Below are 24522 nucleotides of genomic sequence, written 5' to 3'. Positions count from 1 at the left end.
TGGAGCCTGTTTCAGATTCTGTGCCTCTCTCTGTCTCTGCTCCTCCCCTATTTATGCTCTGTTTCTCTCTGTCTCAAAAAGAAATAAACATTTTTTTTTAATTTATGAAGTGGCTTTCTGAATGCTTATAGAAATTTCACTATTTTATTGAAATAGGAAACCATTAAGCAAAATATTTTCAGATCTTCTGGTGTGGTTCTCTTGCTCCCTTATTAACATATTTTTGAAGTATAACTGAATACAGTAAAACTACATATGTTTGAAGTATACACTTTGATAAGTTTTGACATATATGTCTAGCCGAAACACCCTCACCACAATCAAGATAATGAAGGTATCTATCACCCTAATAAGTTTCCATGTGACATTTGTGACAAAGTAGCAATACTTTGTCTCCTTTTATTTATGAGTAATTTTCCACTATATTGATGTACCTCAGAATGCTCACCCATCCATTCATTTTTTAAGATTAGGGTTAGGGTCGCAATTTGAGATTTTTTTCCAGAATAGGTTGCTATGAATATTTGTTTACAAGTCTCTACAGAGACATCATCTTACCTTTATTTTAGGTCATGTGGTAGGTATATGTTTAGTATTTCTTAAAGTTGCCAAACTACTTTCCCAAGTGGTTGTACATTGCCAAAACTTAATATGGTTAGAATTTATATTTTAGCCATTCAGATAGGTGTATAGTAGTGTCTCATCATGGTTTTAATTTACATTTTCCTAAATACTGTGCTGACCATCATTTAATGTGCTTAATTGCAATCTATGTATTTTTGATGAAGATCAAAGATTTTTGAAGATGTTCAAAATATTTTTGCCCTTTCCAAATTGGGATGTTTATCTTTTTATTATTGAGTTATAGTGGGTCTTTACACAGAGTAAATAAGGGTGTACTGTCAGGTATAAATGTTGCAATATTTTTTTCCTAGTTTGTGACTTTCTTTCCATTTTCTTACTAGTATCTTTTGAAGAAATTTTGAAAAATTTTGATGGGATAGTCCAATTTATAAATTTATCATTTGAGTTTTTTGCATCCTATTTAAAACATCTTACAACACCCACAGGTCAAGCTGTAATACCACAGTTTTCTTCTAGATGTCTTACATTCAGGTCTATAATTCATTTCAAGTTATTTTTTGTATATGGTATGATGCAGAGTTCAAGATTCTTTGGGATTTTCTTTTGTATGCTTATCTTTCCAACTCCAAATGTTGGAGAATTTATCCTTTCTCCATTGAATTAATTTGGCAACTTTGTCAAAGATCAATTAAATATACTTGTGAGAGTCTAATTCTGTACTCCTATTGCATTGGTTTATTGATCCATATATCAGTTTAATGATGATGAACTTCAGCTTTTGTTTATCTGGAAAACTCATTCAGTTCTGAAGGACAACATTGCTAAGTAGAGTATTCCTGTTTGGCTGCTGTATTTTTTTTTTCCTTTCAGCATTTTGGATATATCATCTTCCTCCCTTCTGGGATTCAAAGTTTCCTCTGAAAATCCATTGATAGTCTTAGGGATATCCTCCCTGTATAACAAACTGTTTCTTTCTTCCTGCTTTTAAAACTCTCTCTTGGTTTTTTTTCTCCTCTTTGTTTAAATTCTCACTTTGTTCATGCATTGATATCCTGACTTCAGAAAGCATCTTTAAACAATTATTTTGAACTCTGTATTAAGTACATCACTTACCGCCGTCTTATTAAAATCATTTTCTGGTGATTTCTCTTGCTTTTTGTGTGTTTCAAACATTCCCATTTCTTCATTTTCTTTCACTCTCTGTGTTGGTTTCTGCACATTAGATAAAACAGCAACCAGTCCCAGTCTTGACAGACTGGTCTCATTAGTCACCCCAGCCTGAGCTTCAGGTTGTCTCTCAAATTTTTATGAATGTCCAAACCACCATCTTTGTTCTTTGTGGTTTCCATAGTTGAGAGTTTGCCAAGACTTGTCAATTTCCCAAAGGGAGGGGATAGCAAATGAAGGCTAATTAGAAGCTAGACGCTCAGGCAACTACTGGGAAAAAAATGTAATTAAGCCCTTTCAGAGAGAAACTGTAAAGTGGACATTTTTGCCTATTCCCTCTGCACTGAGCCCTGGTCTATAGCCGTGGAGTTGGGGGAGGGGGTGTTCCTGCACCTGTTGTAAAGCTGCTTCTTTGTTTGCTATAGTCCTGCTATAGTCCTGCTTCTTTGTTCGCTATAGTCACGAATACAAGCCCCGTTAGCTATCAGTTATAGGTGATTTTAGGACCCATTCCTCAGGTGGCACCCGTAACTTGGGTCACCAATGGTACAGACAAACTCCTTTTGGAGAAATACTGGTAATTTGTTCTTGTTGTTAGAGCAAACCAGAGGGATAACATTGGCGAAATGCCCACCAACTCCACCAAACTCTGGGAAGGATCTCAGCCAACTCCTAGATGCATGCTAAGTTAAAAGCTATGCATTTTAACTTAGCATAAAAGTTATGACCCCTAGGCTCATAAAATATGCAGTCTAGCCCTTTCCAGGAGAAGACTAGGAGATGGGCATTTTTGTGTTTTCTTTCTGGGCTGAACCTTGAGGGGATATCCACAGGGAGTGCTCACAAGCCCATTAATAACTACTTATTTATTTACTATAATCCTGTGAGTCTTGAAGACATAAGCCCTCATTGGCTTTCAGAGCTAGGTGTTTTGAGGACCCATCCCTCAGGTAGGAGCCCTTTTTTTAAAAAAAATTTTTTTAAAGAATTTATTTACTTTTTTTGAGAGAGAGAGAGAGCAATCTGGGGAGGTGCAGAGAGAGAGAGAGAATCCCAAGCAGGCTCCACACTGACAGCACAGTGCCTGATGTGGGGCTCAAACTCATGAAACCATGAGATCGTGACCTGAGCCAAAATCTAGAGTCAGGTTTAACCTACCAAGCCATCCAGGAGTGCCATCAGGTGGGAGTCTTAAAAGTTGAACTAGGTATGCATTTCAAACCCTTTGCTCCTTTGGAGAAGATGACAGTTGGGAGTTCCCTCTTGATTATATGGTGCTGTGTCATGGGTGCAATTTATGGCAACACTGCATCTAACCCTTTCCTACCCATTACAAACATGTTTGCTGGAGAAAAGGTGGGTGGGGGAAATAGGCAAAATGGATGAAGGGAGTAGAAAGTACAAGCTTCAGGTTTCAGAATGAATAAGTCATAGGAATAAAAGGCATAGCATAGAGAATATAGTCAGTAATATTTTAATAATTTTGTATGGTGATAGATGGTAGCTACACTTGTGAACATAGCATAACATGTAGAGATGTTGAATCACCATGTTGTACACCTGAAACTAATGTGACATTGTGTGTCAACTATACTCAAGTAAAAAAATTAAACAATAAAAAATTTAAATTCTTACAAAAGTGTTTATCATTCTAGAAAGTAGAGAGACTATACAATGCAGCCTTGTGCCATCACTTACATTCAGGAATAGCAAAGATTTTGTCATATTTTCTTCATATATACATGGAGGTTTTTTTTTCTTTGCTGAGTTATCTTAAGCAAATGTCAAACATTATATCATTTCATCCCTACATACTTCAGTATTCATCCCTAAAAATGATGGCTATTTTTTTGCATATCATAATGTCATTGTCACAACTAATAATATTACCAGTAATGCCAATATTACCTAAAAAGGCCTTTGGGGGGTGGGGGAATAGGTGGCTTAGTTGGTTACCTGACTCGATTTCAGCTCATATCATAATCTCACAGTTGTGAGATCAAGCCCAATCTCTCTCTCTCTCTCTCTCTCTCTCCAATCCCCGCCCTCCTGCCTATGCCCCTCTCCCACTCACACACATGTGCTCGCTCTCTGTCTCTAAAAAAAAAAATGCCTTTTTACATTTGATTTGTTTTCTTCAGGATCCTAAAAAGGCTCACACACTACTTTTGGTAGTTAAGTGGCACAAATCTCTTTTATTCTAGCTCAGCTCCAGTCACTTTTTGTTTATCCATGCCACTAACTTTTTGCAGAAGCTAGCTGTCCTTTAGAATATTGCAAGTTATGGATCATTGTTTTTGCTTTTTTGTTATATTTAACTTGTTCCTCCGTATCTGATACTCCCCATCTTTGAACATTATCGGCTCTAAAAGCTCTTTAATCTTCTATTTATTTTTTTTCAAGATACGTAACAGGTAACTCTGTGTACTTCATACCCCATCATATCAAGGGTCCCATTAAGTCTGGTTGTTTCCCTTTTGGTGATGCTAAGACTTGTCTGTACTGGCAGTCTGATCCCTTCATTCCAAAGTTCTCTGTTGACCTCTCCTCTAATGCTTTTAATTATTTATGATGATTTCAGAAGCAACTATTCCAGTAGGGACTGTAAAATTGTGGTGTTATAATGTTACTCTTTCAATATTTATTAGTTAGAATTTCTCTGTGAAGAACTTGCCTTCATCAGCTAGGGCTATACTTACTTGATTACTCTGAAATAAAGTAAGGACAGGGAATATAAGGCAAATACTTATTTTTTTTCTTTTAGCTTAAAGATTTTTATTCCCATCTTTTATTTCCTGCTGTCTTTATTTTTATAATTTTCCATTAACATTCTCATTTAAATTTAACAAATATATATTGAGTACTCAATATTCATCAGGCACTATGCAAAGTTGGAGCCCCCAAAATTTAATTGGAAAGAGATATGTACAAAATTAAACATTGGTCTTCAATTGGCTAATCAACGTGCCTGCCATGTTAGAAGTCCTGGGATTAAATTCTTCCCCTCATTGTCCCTTGTTGAAATAATCTAATGAGAAAAACTTGGTTTGCTCTTCGCAATTTGACTTTGAGAAATGCAGAGAATGAGACAATTGACAAGGAGAATAGATATTGAAAGGTTACAGGTTTGGTGATATGTGTAGTAAGTGACCTAAAATTAAGAATAAATCAAAATGAGGTCTAAGCAGAAGTCAGGAGATAAACATTGCTGAAAGGGAAGGAGGCAGATGTCAGCAAAAGAAGAGAAGGGATACCTGGAAGGAAAAGCAGAAATGATGAGAGTAGCAGAACCATGCTCTTGGTGGATCTCTTGAGTGAAGATCCCATCTGTGGTCACCTACTGCACTCCCCTGACTGCCTTCAACTCTGAAGCAGGTGCTTGTCCATGGTTCTACTGGTCATCGCTCCACCTGTTAAACTGAGTTCATCTTTCCTGGGGTTTTCGTATAATATGCCAGTGCACATTATTAGTCTCATTTCTCATTATGAAAATTAGGCTTCTAAAAATTACCTGTTAATTATTGGTAGTTGACTTAGGTCGATGATCTTCATAAGCAAAGTAGCATAACCTGTTACGATATGACATGGAACAACACATGTATTCCAGTGTAGTTGCAGTTACATTGCTGTTGAAGTGTAAAGGAATGCTTCAGCTTGAATTGTCAGAATATGAGCAAACGCAAGCAGTCATTTCTGCAGACTAACGTTTACAGTGGGAAGAATAGTCAGAAAATCCAAAAGTCTGAGCTCAAAGTACCTGACTAAAGGTCCAAAAGGAAAGAAGCAATTTTGATAGTTTTTACCCATGGTAATTACAGCCAGTTGAAGTTTTTGTTGTTGTTGTTGTTATTATTGTGTGTTTTTTTTAATGTCTCACTTATTTTGGAGAGATAGAAAGAGAAAGACAGAGAATGAGTGGTGGAGGGGCAGAGACAGAGGGAGACACAGAATCCAAAGCAGGCTCCAGGTTCTGAGATGTCAGCACAGAGCCTGATGCAGTCTGTAACTCCTGAACCTCAAGATCATGACCAGAGTCAAAGTCAGATACTTAACCCAATGAGCCACCCAGGCACCCCTGTAGCCAGCTGGAATTTTAAAGCAGATCAGGTATTTCTCTGCAAATTTCCAAAATAATACATCTTCTGGAAAAATTAAGAATATTTTTCTAAGACGGGGTACTTGGGGGGCTCGGTTAAGCATCAGATTCTTCATTTCAGCTCAGGTCATGATCTCACAGTTTGTGAGATTGAGCAGTGGGTCACTTATAGCACAGAGTATGCTTGGGATTCTCCCTCCCCCTCTATCTCTGCCTCTGTCCTGCTCATGCTCTCTCCCCTGTCTCTTTGTGTTTCTCAAAATGAATAAACATCAAAAAAAATTAAGAATATTTTTCTTTTTTAATTTTTTTAACATTTACTTTTGAAAGAGAGAGAGAAAGCATAAGCAGGGAGGGGCAGGAGAAAGGGAGACAGAATCCAAAGCAGCCTCCATGCCCTGAACCATCAGCACAGAGCCCGATGTGGGGATTGAGCTCACGACCTGTGAGATCATGATCTGAGTGAAAGTCAGGTGACTATCTGACCCACCCAGGTGCCCCTAAATACAATTTTTCTAAGAGCACTATTAATACAGATGCTTACTAAGAATTGTATTACTTCGATCTCTCATGAAGATTTCAATTTTCTACCTCCCTTCAGGAAAGAAAGGTTCATCTTGGATTTCCAAGGCTTATTATGCTTGCCAGATGATTTAGGCACCACTGGCTATCTATATGCTCTAAGTACTATCATATAGGGAACTATAGGGAAATATAGGGAATTAACCGGAGCCAGGCACTATACTAATCATTTTTACAGTTTAATGTTTGAATTAATCCTAAACTCAATTCTAATGACATCAGTACTATTATTATCGTCCCCAAATTACAGATGATGACACTGAAGCCCACAGAGGATAAGTAACTTTCTAGATCACACATCTAGTAAATGGCAGAACCAGAATGTAAGCACCTCTTTGATTCACAACAGGATGAACTTTAAGGAAAAGATGCTAGGAATAAAATAATGGGCATTAATCCTTCAATCCAACCCAAACATATCTGATGTTTTCATGATTAATCCGGATCTGGTCATGATAAACCTGTAACAATAATGACTCACTGATTCACGAAAAGTTCAAAGTGCAGGATATGCCATTTGGTACCAATTGCAGTTGTGTATAAACCAATAAATAATGTATGCAATCTGTTATGTTTCAGAGGAAAAATATTAATAAATAGTTTGTACTTAGTGGCATCCTCAGGAGAAATCATGATTTTTTTCTCCCTCAGAATTCACTGTTTTAAAGAATTTTAATTTTTCTTTGTTGATTAGGTGCCAGAAATGTCAGAACTGAGGTCCACATTTAATAACTCTATAGAATAAAAAATAATACATTTTTCAAGTTTATTTATTTTGAGAAAGAGAGAGACAGCATGCACACACGTAAGTGGGGGAGGGGCAGAAAGGGAGAGAATCCCAAGCAGGCTCCACGCTGCCAGCTTACAGCCCATTTCATGGCTCAAACCCAGAAACCGTGAGATCATGACCTGACCCAAAGTTGGACACCCAACTGACTAAGCCATCCAGGTGCCCCTAAGAACATACATTTTGGTGGCTCAGTCAATTAAATGTCTGACTTTGGCTTAGGTCATGATCTCACGGTTTGTGAGTTCAGGCCCCACATCAGGCTCTATGCTGGCAGCTCAGAGCCTGGAGCCTTCTTCAAATTCTGTGTCTCCCTCTTTCACTGCCCCTACCCCACCCATGTGTGCTCTCTCTCTGTCAAAAAGAAGTAAACGCTAAAAGAAAAAGAGCATATATTTCTATGTCTAATCTCATTTTATTTTATAACTTAATTTTTCCTTTAACTTGTCTACTTTCAAGTCAAATCTCATTTTATGTAGTAATTGTGTAAACTATTTTAATAGTTTCGAATGAGATGAATACATAAAAAGTAATAAGTAAAAATAAAAAGGACTGTGTTTTAAGTATGCAGAGATAAAGGTGATTTGAGTGGTTTAGTGATATAATATTTTTGAGTGAGACAGACTGAGTCATGAGAACTTAGAAAAGTTTTGTAACATCTTTCAGACTGATATCCACATTTAAAAATTTGGGAGGGAAAAATTAAGACCTAGCACCAATATCAGGATTCAGGAGATAAGACATATAAGGTAGTTAGCCCAAGGCATGGCATTGCCTAGATGCTCTACAGTGTGAATTCACATCTCTTTTCTTCTGCCTCAGTCTCCTTGCCCCACAACTTGAATATGAGAACTTGCTCCCCTTCAGGTCTCTAACCTAGAGTCTTAGGTGTTGCTTGAGAAACAATTATCTGAACTTGGTGAATCCCATTACTTCCCCATGCCCATAGCCCAAGGTTGTAGGTGATTCTGACCATCTTCACCTCTTCTGCTACTGCCAGGTGACATTTTCATTGCCTTACAAAATCTTGAGTTTAATTGTTGACCTCGACCCATCTCTGATTTTTATTTTTCATGTTTAAATTAAATATGTATATAAAGATCTGAGTTTAGTAAAATAATGCCTTAGGTTGTAAATGTAAATAAAGAGAAAACAAAAACATCAAAGGGTAATTGGGTTTAAACGACATTGGTGTTCTACTTGGTTTTGGTGCAGGAGAGTTTACAAAGGAAAAATTATCACCAAAGGAAAGGTTCAATTAGATGAGTTTGCACTCCGAATATTTAAGCTGGTTTTGATCCCTAACCACAGTGCTATGATGTGTTTTAGTTCCTCTTTAATACAGCTTTAACTTGTAAGGCTACTTTATAATTTACTAATAGAGTCTTGCTTAATCAGGTTCATTCTTCTTGGCTATTCCTTCAAGATAATGGCAGTTAATTGCACTAATGCATGTCAAGTATTCTTTTTTTTCCAATTTATTTAAATTCAAGTTAGTTAATATACAGTGTAGTATTGGTTTCAGGAGTAGAACCCAGTGATTCATCACTTTATGTAATACCCAGTGCTCATCCCAACAAGTGCACTCTTTAAGGTGGTCACCCATTTAGCCCATCCCCAACTGAACACCCCTATAGCAATCCTCAGTTTGTTCTCTGTATTTAGAAGTCTCTTCTCATTTGCCTCCCTCTCTGTTTTTATCTTACTTTTGTTTCCCTTACTCTATGTTCATCTGTTTTGTTTCTTAAATTCCACATATGAGTGAAATTATATGATATTTGTCTTTCTCTGACTTATTTCACTTAGCCTAATACACTTGTTGGTTCCATCCACATTGTTGCAAATGGCAAGATTTTGTTCTTTTGGATCACCGTAAGTAGTATCCCATTGTATATATACCATATGTATTCTTAAATGGAAAACATATTAACAAAAGCTGAATTATTAGTATTTTTTTATAATGTGAAAAGAGCCCAGCAAACTAAATGTCTCTTAAATTATGAAGGTGATAATGAAGTTTCAGTTGTGTGCATGGCATGCAATAACAGAACCATTGCTTACTCATTTGTGACAAAGAATACTTTTTTTCAAAGACAACTTTGTATATCAAAATAATACTTCACATTTAATGGATTCTAATCATATCTGTTGTGACTAATGAATGAATCCGTATTATCCAATTTGGCAGCAGTAGATTGTTTTTCTTATTTCACTAAGAGATTTGCAGATAATAAATTGGGTTATTAAATTGCTGTGTCTCATGGGATTCAAGATTTAAAGCATTTATGCTTTGTATTAATTGCTACAAATTAAAAACAGGAGACATTCACATAACATTGGAATAGATCAGTTATTTCATCAAACCTCCTTTTAGAAATAATAGACTAAGTTAAGCTGTAACTGCACTTAATATTAAGAAGTAGAGCTGTACATTAGAGAATTGAATCTGTGTACAGCAAAATCTCACAGATGCAGACAGGTATGAGGAGAGCCAATTTTATTTTTAAAATATGAATAATGAAATATAAAAATGTAATGTGTCATCTTCTATATGTGTTTAACTTTCAAATGCATGTAATACGAGCTTAGGAAATGGTTGTGGAAGTGAAAACCTTCCATACTGTTTGTTTCATAGTTTGGAATTTGTTTATAATTAGCATTTAAATTGTTAGAGTCCCCTTGTGATTTCTGAAGTTTATGAAACCAGATTACTCCTGTGAGTACATAAAAATTTCCCTCTGCAATCAAGTTCATTGCTATTAATCTTATTAACAACTTTTTTTTTTCCTGGAGACTAAAAAGTACAAATTCAAATTTAAACTTCCATTCGGTTTCTATGATAATTTTGTTCACATTAGAAATCAGTGGAACTTAAATAATATTTTCCTTTATATCTCATTTACAGTTAAAATTTAATTACCATCAGCAAACATTTATTGAGTGTTTATGATGAGTCAGTGGCTGTACAAATTATTTACATGTAAAATATCATTTAATCTTCACCACATCCCTAGAAAAAGCCCCAAATTGTACATTTATTATTATCCCCATTTGACAGATGAGGACATTGAGTTTTAGAGATTATGCAATACTCCACTGGGTGAATTAGTCAAGTAGTAGAAGAGAAATCAAATATGTATCTTTTGGATTGTATTGAGGTGTAACCACTACATTTTGTTGTTGTGGATTGTGCAGAGGAAATAGCAAGAGCTGTGTTAAATTGTGGAAAAGAAGGTTCCAGATTGCATAGACTTCTTAGCCTTAAGAAAGGGCAGAAATTTTAAACTGTGAAGTTTGTTGGAAGAAAACAGCTCTGCCTTTTGAATAATGGTCTGGAACTGGGGACATAGCACAGTAAAGCATATAAAATTTACCAACATGAGAGTATGTAGTTGCATATGTGGACAGAGTGAAAAAAAAGCATTTGGGGAATATGATTATTTTGTGCCCCCTGGAAATAAAATCTAACCAGCAGTTACTTACACCTCAATAAAATCTATTAGGAGACATCTGAGATGTCTCTCCTTTCACGCCAACAACAGATTTGCTTCTTCTGTCGTATTTTGCTGATAGTTGGGAATTTTTCATCTTTTTTTCCTCTAGGTAGATAGGAGCAAAGAAGTTGTTGTAGAAACTATTAGCTTTGCAGATTTTTTCACCAGGTTATATCTTGGCTTCTAGAAGTGTTTATATCATGTTAAATCATGTGGAGAGAATATATAATATACATACATACATGTGGTATATATACATAAATATATATATTATATTAAATAAATTAATATATATTATATTTAGAAGATTGTATAATATTGGGTAGTGAAGAGATTCTAAATGGAGAGGAATTGTCTTCTAATGCTAAACAAAATTAATCAAAGAAAAAATAAATACTTTGTATCAGTTTTGAACTATAAAACAAATGTCAATAAAATTATACTAAGTTAAATCTTATGTTATCAGTAAAATTATAGAATTTATATAGTAAAAGCACCAATCCTAATAGTAAGCGAGCTATGATGCAGTTTATAGTCATTGTACCCTTTGCCCTTGTCCTTCATAGCTAAGTAATCAGTGTTAATTCTGCCTTGAGTACAACAGAGGACTTTAATTTAGCAAGAGGTGATATTTGAACTGTGGTTTGAAGGAAGAGGGGGAAGTCATGATCAAATGGAAATTCAGGAGGAAAGAGAATAGATGGAGAAAATGGTCAGAAGATGCGGGATATCACATATGTTGGGAAATTGTAAGTAATCTTGGCGGGTAGAGCATGGAAAATATTGGAGAGTAGAGATAGAAGTTGGGATGAAATCATCACTGGCCAAGAAAGTAACTTTAAATGAATTGATACTTTTCTATGCTAATGAAGTGTAACAAGCAATTGATGATTTTAAAACAGTGGTTTGAAACATTACAGTCTGTGTTCTTAAAGGTAACTGAGGTGGTAAATGTAGAAGTGTACTGGAAGAGGGGGAAATGGAGGCAAATAGATAAACTAGTACAATTCTTGAGGCAAGTGAAGGTTAAGACTTGAATAAGGAATGTGACAGTAGGAATGGGGGTGGGACAGCAGATTTCACTGGTGTATCAAAGGAAGAATCCACAGAATTGTGGAAGGGAGAAGATGCTATAGATTGTGGCAGAGGTTGATGATGTAGTTTGCTATCTAGATTCAGGACTAAATAGTGTTGTTTTTTTCTTATTATTTAACTAGATTATATATAATAAAAAGCCATAGAGGGGCCCCTGGGTGGCTCAGTGGGTTAAGTGTGATTTTGGCTCTTGATTTCACTCAGGTCATGATCTCATGGTTTGTGAGTTTGAGCTCTGCTTCAGGCTCTGTGTGGAGCCTGCTTCGAGTTCTCTGTCTCCTTCTCTCTCTGCCTCTCCCCTGCTCATGTGTGTGCGCTCTCTCTCTCTCAAAATAAATAAACTTTAAAAATTAAAAGGAAGAACCAGAGAAATATTTTGAAATGCACCATAGAGAAGTAGCAAAGTAAAATAAAAAAATATGGACATCAGAAGAACCTGTATAACTATTAAATAAATAAACAAGCTTTGAGGTTTTGTTTGTTGTTGTTTCTAGCATAGGATATCCATTATCTCCTTAGGTAATGGTAAGTACAACCAAATTTGAAACTAGTATATCATAATACACTGTTTAGTAAAACAACTTCTAGAACAGATATCAGAAAATATGTCAGACCTCAAAGATTGTTTTCTGCATAAAAATGGAGCTTAGCAAGGAGTACATCTTGAGATTTAAAGAGGGACTGTTGTATAAAATATGAAGCTAATAATTTGAATTATAAATAATTTTAGGCAAAATTAATAGACTAATACAAAAAAGTCAAAATTAGCTATGAAGACATTTTCAATGCTTAGGAATTTTTGTTACTGTCATAAAAAAAAAGAATGAAAAATATGGTTGAGAAGCTAAGTTCTATTTCTGACTCTGCCATTCATTTGTTTCGTGTTTTAGGACATATTTTTAAATCTCTAATGTTCTTGAGTCTAAAATGAATGTAATCAAAGCTAGCTTAGTATCTCTTAGTATAAAAATTTGTTGAATGTCTTCTCTTTATTGGAGAGATCATGAACTTGGGGTAGTAGATTCAGGCTCAAATCCTGACCACCAATCCCTCATTTTTTAAATAAGAATGTGAGAAAAAAAATGTTAATTACATATTTGATAAAATTCCCATTAATTTTATTTCAAAAGAGAAATAATTAAAAAAAATTTAGGATTACAAAAATAATCTTATTTAGCTTCATAGGATGGTGTAAAGCAGAAAATAAAAGTTGTCATCTTCATGCATCATTTTTGTGAAGATAATAAATGAACATAAGAACCCCCTCACCCAAACCTTACCAATTTTCAATAGCTGGGTGTATTTTTTTCAACTAATGTTTTCTGCACATATAAGCATAGGTATTCATTTAATAGTGTTTATTATATGCATATTACATATACAGGCATCAATATATTTTTTACAAAATATGGAATCATATTATGTATACTAATCTGTAATTTGCTTTGTTCACATAACACTACCTGCTAGGCATCTTTTTTGTCTCAGTACAAGCAGATCTGTCTTATTCTTTTTGATAGTTACATAATATCCTGTCATTTCATACAACATCAGGATGATGCATCCCATAGAGGGGACTCCTGGGGTTCAGGACAAAAGGGAATGGGAGTAACACAGATGTTGGAATTGCATACGATTTGGAAGCCTGTACAGAGTCATGAGATGACTTTTGAAAAACAGATTAAAACATGTCCTAAGTTTTTTACCATTATTTAATGTTTTCTAATCTGAATGTTTTCACAAAAATTTTTCACTATTTTAATGAAAATTTCATTATTATTAAGGTTGGACATCTCTTTTCCTAGGTTTAATAAGCTTTGTGTTTTTCTTTTTAAATTGACCATTCATTCCATTAGCCACTTTTTTCTAATACTCATCTTTTTCCTGTAGATTTGTACCAGTTCCCTTTATATTAATATTATCCGTTTGCTCTTAATACATCTTGCATATATTTTTCTAATGTGTTGTTTTTATTTTAAATGGTTGTTTGGTTGGTTTAAGTTTTGCATTGTTGAGGATTTAATACTAATGATTTAATACTAATGATTAATGAAAAACACAAAGTTTTTCAACAGTGAAAATCAAACTTGACATAGATTGGTTCTACACTTGAGAAAATTCTGAGACAGTTTTTAGAATTTTTGTTTTGAAGTTATTTCATTGAAGCTTCCAAATTAAATGAAAATATATTTTAGAAATCACTTTTAGGGTTATTTCATGTGGTAATTATAACCATTAACTGGGGTACACAACTTCTTTCTTCCATTAACTGATATGTTTTCTCTCCATGAATTTCTTATGATGTATGCACATGTTTAGTAGGAAAGTGTGTTGGATATGTGATGACTCTCTCTCCTACAAGCATCAGCTGATACACCGAGAGACAAAGACTGAGAACTTGAGAAACTAGACAAAGAGTAGCAGCTGAAAAACAGAAAGGTGAACACAAGAACAGGAGAATAATTGAAATTCAGGCCCTATGAAGTGGTGGGTCGAGGTGAACATCCAAGTCATACATATGGGGCTAGGAAGGGATACATGCTAGGAGTGAGCGTGAATAAAATACAGATCCAGTTTGAGTGAATTCAGTTCGTGAATGGAGAAAGGTCATCTCTCTCAAAACCTAAAATACAGCTTCCAGAAGAAACATGAATCCTTTCTGAAAAATACTAACATCATCCACAGACTTAAATTGTATAGACATCTTTCACAAGCAATGTCTTTCATTCAATCAAAAATAAGCAGGTATTATAAGAGATTAATATAATAGAATTTAGAGATTCATATATTATAATTTTGATTGGTATATTAAGAAATTAACACAATGAAAAAATTCAGCTCTGACCTTGAAACTACTGGAAGGATCAGAAAGAAATTCTAGACTAAAAACTACAACAATGAAATTAATAATAATTTAGACCTAAGGAAAGAATTAGTAAACATGAAGATGGTACAGAAGAAAATAACCACAATGAAGTTCAAGGACACAAAAGATGTAAAATAAAGATGGTTTACAAAAGTTAACTATATGATGGGGTATAAAGTAAATCTCAACAAATTTCAAAAGAATGGAATCTTTCAAAATGTGCTCTTTGACCTTAGTTTAATTAAGGAGAAAACAGCAACAAAAAGATATTAGGAAATCCAAATAGCTGAAGTTAAGAAATCAAGATTAGATAAATAACATATGGTTTCACTTACATGTGGAATCTAAAAAAAACAAAATGAACAAGCAAAAAGCAGAAACAGACCTATAAATACAGACAATAAACTGATGGTTGTCAGAGGGGAGGAGTATGGGGCAATGGGCAAAATTGGTGATAGGGTGTGGGAGGCACAGACTTCCAGTTAGGGAGTGTATAAGTCACAGGGATGAAAGGTAAAGTATAGGAAATATAGTCAGTGATACTGGAATAGGGTTGTCTGGTGAACATTGTGATCCATAGTGACAGTGAGCAGAGCAGAGCATAATGTAGGGAGATACTGAATCATTATGTTGTACACCTGAAGGTAACATAACATTATGTCAACAATACTTCAATAAAAAAAGATATTAGAACATTAATATTGCATATATTCCAAAATAGAAAAAAATCAAAATTAAAAATTTGAAATATTTTGATTGGATTAATATGAATATATAATATAATATTATTAGGATACAGCTAAATGCAGTTCCTGAAAGAAATTTATACCTTAAATACACATTAGATTGGAAAAAATCTCCCAAATTACTTATTTAAGTATCATTCTTAAGAATTTAAACAAGAAACAATTTATTAAACCTAAAGAAAATGGATGTTAGGAAATAATGAGCAGAAATTAATGAAATAAAAAACACATAGTGATGTAACTACTAACATTAAAATATAAAATATATTTATCACCCCCAAATTTCTTCACACTCCTTTGTAGTCTACCCCTCTTTACACCCAAGTCACTGGCAACCACTCATAAGTTTTCTTTCTCTGTATTTTTGCCTTTTCGATAATGTATTGGAATCGTGGTATGTAGGCCTTTGACTATAGCTTTTTTCATTGAACATAATTCAACTGGTACTCATGTGCATTGTTACATGTATTGGTACTTTATTCCTTTTTATTGCTTAAAAAATTCCATTCTGTGAATCTGTCTCCATTGATTTATCCTTTCATTAGTTGATAGACATTGATGTTGCAATTTTAGGTGATTAAGAATTAAGCAATATGTACAGCTTTTGTTGCAATTATAGTTGCATTTCTCTTTGATAAATACCTAGAAGGGGACTATTAGTTAAACATATATCTACCTTTATAAGAAATTGCCAAATTGTTTTCCAATCTGATTCTAACATTTTGTCAGCCAAAATGTATCCACATTCTAGCTCCTCTACAACGTTGCTAGCCTTTGGTATTGTTAGCTTTTGTTCTGTTTCTTTTGTTTTCAAGCTGTTCTAGTAGACATATAGTGGTATCACATTATAGTTTTAATTTGAAAGTACCTAAAGGCTAATGTTGAGCACATTGTCATGTGCTTATTTTTCATCTAATTACCTTCCTTGCTGAAGTGTCTTTGAAATTCTTTGCCCATTTTTTTAAATTATTGATATTAGAGAGTAATTTATATATTCTGGGTAAAATTCCTTTATCATATATGTGTCTTGCAAACTGTTTTCTCCTCTATTGTTGCATATCTTTTTATTTTCTCAACAGTACCTTCTAAAAAACAGACTTTAATTTTCATGAAGTCTAATTTATGAGTATGCTTTGAATTTTTTGCCTCACATCTAAGCAACCACTGCCTAATGCAAACTCATAAAGATTTTTTACTCTTTCTTTTAGAAGTTTTATAGTTTAAGGTTTTATATTTAGGTAGGTATATTTATATTTAGGTAGGTGGTCCATTTTGAGGTATTTTTTTTATATGTTGTGAAGTATGGGTCGAATTCTATTTATTTTTTTGCATATGGATATCCAGTTACCCTAGCAGAACTTGTTGAAGCTACCCTTTCCCTATTTAACTACCATAATATCTTATTGAAAATGAATTAACCTTGTATTTGAAGATGGACTGTCTTAATTACTATATTTCATTGTAAGCTGTGAAGACATGGAGATGTAAATGTTCTGGGTTTTGTAAAATTATTTTTAATATGAAATTTATTGTCAAATCGGTTTCCATACAACACCCAGTGCTCATCCCAACAGGTGCCCTCCTCAATGCCCATCACCGACCTTCCCCTCCCTCCTACCCCCCATCAACCCTCAGTTTATTCTCATTTTTTAAGAGTCTCTTATGGTTTGGCTCCCTCCCTCTCTAACTTTTTTTACCCCCTTTCCCTCCCCAATGGTCTTCTGTTAAGTTTCTCAGGATCCACATAAGAATGAAAACATATGGTATCTGTCTTTCTCCGTATAACTTATTTCTCTTAGCATAACAATGTCCAGTTCCACCCATGTTGCTACAAAAGGCCATATTTCATTCTTATTGCCATGTAGTATTCCATTGTGTATATAAACCACAATTTCTTTATCCATTCATCAGTTGATGGACATTTAGGCTCTTTCCAATTTTGGCTATTGTTAAAAGTGCTGCTGTAAACTTTTAACATGCATCAGCACTTCTGTATCCCTTGGGCAAATTCCTAGAAGTGTTATTGCTGGGTCATAGGGTAGATCTATTTTTAATTTTTTGAGGAACCTCCACACTGTTTTCCAGAGCGGCTGCACCAGTTTGCATTCCCATCAACAGTGCAAGAGGGTTCCTGTTTCTTCATATCCTCTCCAGCATCTATAGTCTCCCAATTTGTTCATTTTAGCCACTCTGACTAGCATGAGGTGGTATCTCAGTGTGGTTTTGATTTGTATTTCCCTGATGAGGAGCGACATTGAGCATCTTGTCATGTGCCTGTTGGCCATCTGAATGTCTTCTTTAGAGAAGTGTCTATTCACGTTTTCTGCCCATTCCTTCACTGGATTCTTTGTTTTTTGGGTGTGGAGTTTGGTGAGCTCTTTATAGATTTTGGATACTAGCCCTTTGTCCGATATGTCATTTGCAAATATCTTTTCCCATTCCGTTGGTTGCCTTTTAGTTTTGTTGATTGTTTCCTTTGCAATGCAGAAGCTTTTTATCTTGAGGAGGTCCCAATAGTTCATTTTTGCTTTTAATTCCCTGACATTTGGGGATGTGTCAAGTAAGAAATTGTTGCAGCTGAATCAGAGAGGTTTTTTTTCTTCTTTCTCCTCTAGGGTTTTGGTGGTTTCCTGTCTCACATTCAGATCCTTTATCCATTTTTGAGTTTATTTTTGTGAATGGTGTAAGAAAGTCGTCTAATTTCATTCTTCTGCATGTTGCTGTCCAGTTCTCCCACCACCATTTGTTAAAGAGTCTCTTTTTTCCATTGGATATTCTTTCCTGGTTTGTCAAAGATTAGTTGGCCATACACCTGTGGGTCCAATTCTGGAGTCTCTATTCTATTCCATTGGCCTATGTGTCTGTTTTTGTGCCAATACCATGCTGTCTTGATTATTACATCTTTGTAGTAGAGGCTAAAATCTGGGATCGTGATGCCTCCCACTTTGGTCTTCTTCTTTGATATTACTTTGGCTATTCGGGATCTTTTGTGGTTCCATACAAATTTTAGGATTGCTGGTTCTAGCTTTGAGAAGAATGCTGGTGCAATTTTGATTGGGATTGCATTGAATGCATAGATTGCTTTGGGTAGTATTGACATTTTAACAATATTTATTCTTCCAATCCATGAGCATGGAATGTTTTTCTATTTCTTTGTATCTTCTTCAATTTCTTTCATAAGCTTCCTATAGTTTTCAGCATACAGCTCTTTTACATCTTTGGTTAGGTTTATTCCTCAGTATTTTATGATTCTTGGTGCAATTGTGAATGGGACCAGTTTCTTTATTTGTCTTTCTGTTGCTTCATTATTAGTCTATAAGAATGCAACTGATTTCTATACATTGATTTTGTATCCTGAGACTTTGCTGAATTCATGTATCAGTTCTAGCAGACTTTTGGTGGAGTCTATCAGGTTTTCCATGTATAATATCATGCCATCTGCAGAAAGTGAAAGCTTGACTTCATCTTTGCCAATTTTGATGCCTTTGATTTCCTTTTGTTGTCTGATTGCTGATGCTAGAACTTCCAACCCTATATTAAACAACAGCAGTGAGAGTGGACATCCCTGTCATGTTCCTGATCTCAGGGGGAAAGCTCTCAGTTTTTCCCCATTGAGGATGATGTTCGCTGTGGGCTTTTCATAAATGGTTTTTATGATGTTTAAGTATGTTCCTTTTATCCCGACTTTCTGGAGGGTTTTTATTAAGAAAGGATGCTGAATTTTGTCAAATGCTTTTTCTGCATCGATTGACAGGATCATATGGTTCTTATCTTTTATTTTATTAATGTGATGTATCACATTGATTGCTTTGCAAATGTTGAACCAGCCCTTTAGCCCAGGAATGAATCCCACTTGATCATGGTGAATAATTCTTTTTATATGCTATTGAATTTAATTTGCTAGTATCTTGTTGACAATTTTTGCAGGCATATTCATCAGAGATATTGGCCTGTAGTAATGTTTTTTTGTTGGGTCTCTGTCTGGTTTGGGAATCAAAGTAATGCTGGCTTCATAGAATGAGTCTGGAAGTTTTCCTTCCCTTTCTATTTTTTGGAACAGCTTGAGGATAGATATTATGTCTGCTTTAAATGTCTCATAGAATTCCCCAGGGAAGCCGTCTGGTCCTGGACTCTTACTTTTTGGGAGATTTTTGATAACTGATTCAATTTCTTTGCTGGTTATTGGTCTGTTCAAGTTTTCTATTTCTTCCTGTTTGAGTTTTAGAAGTGTGTGGGAGCTTAGGAATTTGTCCATTTCTTTCAAGTTGTCCAGTTTGTTGGCATATAATTTTTCATAGTATTCCCTGATAATTGCTTGTATTTCTGAGGGATTGGTTGTAATAATTCCATTTTCATTCATGATTTTATCTATTTGGGTCATCTCCCTTTTCTTTTTGAGAAGCCTGGCTAGAGGTTTATCAATTTTGTTTATTTTTTTCAAAAAACCAACTCTTGGTTTCATTGATCTGTTCTCCAGTTTTTTTAGATTCTATATTGTTTTTTTTCTGCTCTGATCTTTATTATTTCTCTTCTTCTGTTGGGTTTGGGGTGTCTTTGCTGTTCTGCTTCTATTTCCTTTAGGTGTGCTGTTAGATTTTGTATTTCGATTTCTCTTGTTTCTTTAGATAGGCCTGGACTGTAATGTATTTTCCTCTCAGGACTGCCTTCGCTGCATCCCAAAGTGTTTGGATTGTTGTATTTTCATTTTCATTTGTTTCCATATATTTTTTTAATTTCTTCTCTAATTGTCTGGTTGACCCATTCCTTCTTTAGTAGGGTGTTCTTTAATCTCCATGCTTTTGGAGGTTTTTCCAGACTTTTTCCTGTGGTTGATTTCAAGTTTCATAGCATTGTGGTCTGAAAGTGTGCATGGTATGATCTCACTTCTTTTACACTTATGAAGGGCTGTTTTGTGACCCAGTATGTGATCTATCTTGAAGAATGTTCCATGTGCACTCGAGGAGAAAGTATATTCTTTTGCTTCGGGGTGCAGAGTTCTAAATATATCTGTCAAGTCCATCTGATCCAATGTATCATGCAGGGCCCTTGTTTCTTTATTGATCCTTTGTCTAGATGATCTATCTATTGTTGTAAGTGGGGTATTAAAGTCCCCTGCAATGACCACATTCTTATCAATAAGGTTGCTTATGTTTGTGATTGTTTTATATATTTGGGGGCTCCCATATTCGGCACATAGACATTTATAATTGTTAGCTCTTCCTGATGGATAGACCCTGTAATTATTATATAATGCCCTTCTTCATCTCTTGTTACAGCCTTTAATTTAAAGTCTAGTTTGTCTGATATAAGTATGGCTACTCCAGCTTTCTTTTGACTTCCAGTAGCATGATAGATAGTTCTCCATCCCCTCACTTTCAATCTAAAGGTGTCCTCAGGTCTAAAATGAGTCTCTGTAGACAGAAAATAGATGGGTCTTGTTTTTTTTTTTTATCCATTCTGGTACCCTGTATCTTTTGGTTAGAACATTTAGTCCCTTTACATTCAGTGTTATTATAGAAAGATATGGGTTTAGAGTCATTGTGATGTCTGTAGGTTTCATGCTTGTAGTGATGTCTCTGGTACTTTGTGGTCCTTGCCACATTTCACTCATAGAATCCCCCTTAGGATCTCTTGTAGGGCTGGTTTAGTGGTGACGAATTCCTTCAGTTTTTGTTTGTTTGGGAAACTTGTATCTCTCCTTCTATTCTGAATGAGAGACTTGCTGGGTAAAGGATTCTCGGCTGCATATTTTTTCTGTTCATCACATTGCAGATTTCCTGCCATTCCTTTTTGGCCTGCCAAGTTTCAGTAGATAGGTCTGCTACCACTTTTATGTGTCTACCTTTGTAAGTTAGGGTTTTTTATCCCTAGCTGCTTTCAGAATTTTCTCTTTATCCCTGTATTTTGCCAGTTTCACTATGACGTGTCATGCAGAAGATTGATTCAAGTTATGTCTGAAGGGAGTTCTCTGTGCCTTTTGGATTTCAATGCCTTTTTTGTTCCCCAGATCAGGGAAGTTCTCAGCTATGATTTGTTCAAGTACACCTTCAGCCCCTTTCTCTCTCTTCTTCTTCTTCTGGAATTCCTATGATACGGATATTGTTCCCTTTGATTGCATCACTTAGTTCTCTAATTCTCCCCTTATACTCCTGGATTTTTTTTATCTCTCTTTTTCTCAGCTTCCTCTTTTTCCATAATTTTATCTTCTAATTCACCTATTCTCTCCTCTGCCTCTTCAATCCGTGGTGTGTCTGCCTCCGTTTTATTTTGCTCCTCATTTATAGCATTTTTTAGCTCCTCGTGATTATTTCTTAGTCCCTTGATCTCTGTAGCAATAGATTCTCTGATGTCCTGTATGCTTTTTTTAAGCCCAGTGTTTAATTTTATGACTATTATTCTAAATCCTTGTTCTGTTATATTGCTTAAATCATTTTAGATCAATTTGTTAGCTGTTGATATTTCCTGGAGTTTCTTTTGAGGACAGTTCTTCCATTTTATCATTTTGGTAGTCCCTGCATAGCTCCAAACTGCAGGGCACTTCCCCTGTGTTGTCTGGAGTAACTTGTGTTGGTGGGCAGGGCTGCAGTCAGACCTGAAATCTACCCCCAGCCCACCACTGGGTCCACAGTCAGACTGGTGTGTACCTTATCTTCCCCTTTCTCAGAGGCAGGACTCACTGTGGAGTGGGATGTCCCCTGTCTGGGCTACTTGCACACTGCCAGGTTTGTGGTGCTGCTTCTATGGGATCTGGCGTATTAGCCGGGGTGGATGCACAAGGTGCACAGGGGTGGGAGGGGCAGGCTTAGCTGGCTTTGCTGTATGTGGTCCCCTGAGGGAGGGGCCCTATAGCACCCAGAGGGAAGCAGGCCCATCAGAGGGATGGATCCACAGAAGCACAGCGTTGGGCGTTTGTGCGGTGCAAGCAAGTTCGGTGAGGGGAACTGGTTCCCTTTGGAATTTTGGCTAGGGGATGGGAGAGGGAAATGGTGCTTGCCAGTGCCTTTGTTCCCCACTGAGCTGAGCTCTGCCTCCCAGGGCTCAACACCTCTCCCTCCTGGTGTCCTCTCACTCTCCTCGCACTCTGAGAGCAGAGGTGTTGACTTTTAACATTCCCGATGTTAAGTCCCTCTGGCTGTCAGAACTCACGCAGTCCAGCCCCTCCGCTTTTGTCAGCCAGACTTTTGGGGCTCTGCCTTGCCAGGAGGGCTGCCCCGCCACTGCCCCAGTTCCCTCCCACCAGTCCGTGTAGTGCTCACTGCCTCTCAGCCCTTCCTACCCTCTTCCATGGGCCTCTTGTCTATGCTTGGCTCCAGGGAGTCCCTTCAGCTAGTCTTCTGGCAGTTTTCTGGGTTGTTTAGGCAGATGTGGGTGGAATCAAAGCGATCAGCAGGACGAGGTGAGCCCAGCGTCCTCCTATGCCACCATCTTCCTAATCCTATCTCCCAAAGGCTTTTGTCTTGAAATCTATATTATTTTTTGTTCTTCTTAGTCTTTTGCTTTACCAAGTAAATTTTACAGTCACTTTGTCAGTTTCCACACACAAAAAAATCCTGCTGAAATTCTGATTGAGATTCATTGAATCTATAAATCAATTTGGAAAAAAATGACATTCTAACAATATCTAGTATATCCATCCTTAAGTATAACATATTTTTCCATTTAGGTTTTATTTGGTGTCTCTCCTCAGTACTTTGTAGTTTTCTTCTTATAAATCTTGTACATATGTTTTTACATTTATACCTAAGTATTTGATAAATTTTTCTGCTATTTTGAATGATACCATTATTTTAATTTCAATTTCCAGTGGTTCATTGCTAGTATATAGAAATAATTTTGTGTATTGACTTTACATTCTGTGACCCTCTGAAACAAATTAGTAGCTTTTTTCTAGGTTATTTTTAGGATTCTTCACATAGATTATCATGTGTCTGCCCTAGAATTTTATTTCTTTCTTTGCTATATGTCTATTTTCCTCTTGTCTTATTTCTTTTTCTTGCCTTTTTCAATCTTTAGGAACACTAGTATAATGTTTAATAGAAGTAGTGAATGTAAATATCACTGCTTTGATTCTGATATTAGCTTGAGACTATTAACTAAAATGTTAGTTGTAGGTTTCTGCAGATTCTTTTTATAAGGTTGAGTCCCCTCTACTTTCTAATTTTCAGAGCTTTAGTTTATTTATCACGAATGAATGTTGAGCTTTGTCAGATACTTTTTCTGGATCTATTGAGATAATAAGTTTTTCTCTTTAGTCTGTTGATATAATAAATTACATTTATTCATTTTTTAATGTAGAACTGACATTGCATTTTGGACATTAACTTCTCTCAATCATGATGTATTACCCTTTTTATATATTGAAGGATTGAATTTGCCATTTTTTACTGAGAATTTTGCAAGTATTTTTGTGAGAGATATTATTTGTTAGTTTTCTTTTTGTATTACGTCTTTTTTTTAAATATCAGAATACTATAAAGTGAATTAATATGTTCTTTGTTCTTGATTCAAAAAATTAATTTCCTCCTTTTATGAGTTTAAAGCATTCTCATTATGTCATATTAATTACAATTTTGTTACTGCATAATTGTTACATAAAAATTAATATGCCACAAATTGTGATGTTAGTAGCTATCCACGAATGAAAACTGTTGAAATAAATTACTCGCCCAAAGTTATTTTTATATCAATAGAGTAAAATTTAATATTGAAAACAAATTTGTATACATTTAGGTTATATATTTTTTTTTATCATAGAAGGTGTTCTGAGTTTACTTGATAAATGTACAGATTCTGCATGTTAGTTTTAAAATATCAATTGACATTATTAGGCAAATTGATAGATGGCAGTTGGTAAGGAATATGTGATGAAACATGCCTACTTTTGGTGGCAAGTGGGGCTAGAATAGTCTTATGTAGTGTCAGTGTTGGTGGTGGTGGTGTTTTTCTTATTTGAGGTCATATTGAGGTCATATTAACTTAGATAACACTTTCTATCCCATTCAGGAGTGTTACTCTGTTTTGATTTAAACTCAAAAATATAAGTGAATGTGAGAGCTATTTTTGTTCCTTAATGTATTTTTTTTGTCTCTTAGTATATATTATTT

The 24522-nt window shown here is 35.3% G+C and overlaps 1 protein-coding gene across 1 annotated transcript in view; it reads left to right on the top strand.

Moving 5' to 3' along the window:
• The window catches only part of UNC13C (unc-13 homolog C), a 569448-nt gene that overhangs the window by 362677 nt on the left and 182249 nt on the right, over positions 1-24522 (top strand). The window lies entirely within an intron of this gene.

Source organism: Panthera tigris, chromosome B3 (assembly GCF_018350195.1).
Source record: "Panthera tigris isolate Pti1 chromosome B3, P.tigris_Pti1_mat1.1, whole genome shotgun sequence".
In the NCBI taxonomy this organism is placed as follows: domain Eukaryota; kingdom Metazoa; phylum Chordata; class Mammalia; order Carnivora; family Felidae; genus Panthera; species Panthera tigris.
The sequence above is the reverse complement of the archived record's forward strand: the minus strand, read 5'-3'. Positions and strand labels throughout refer to the sequence as shown.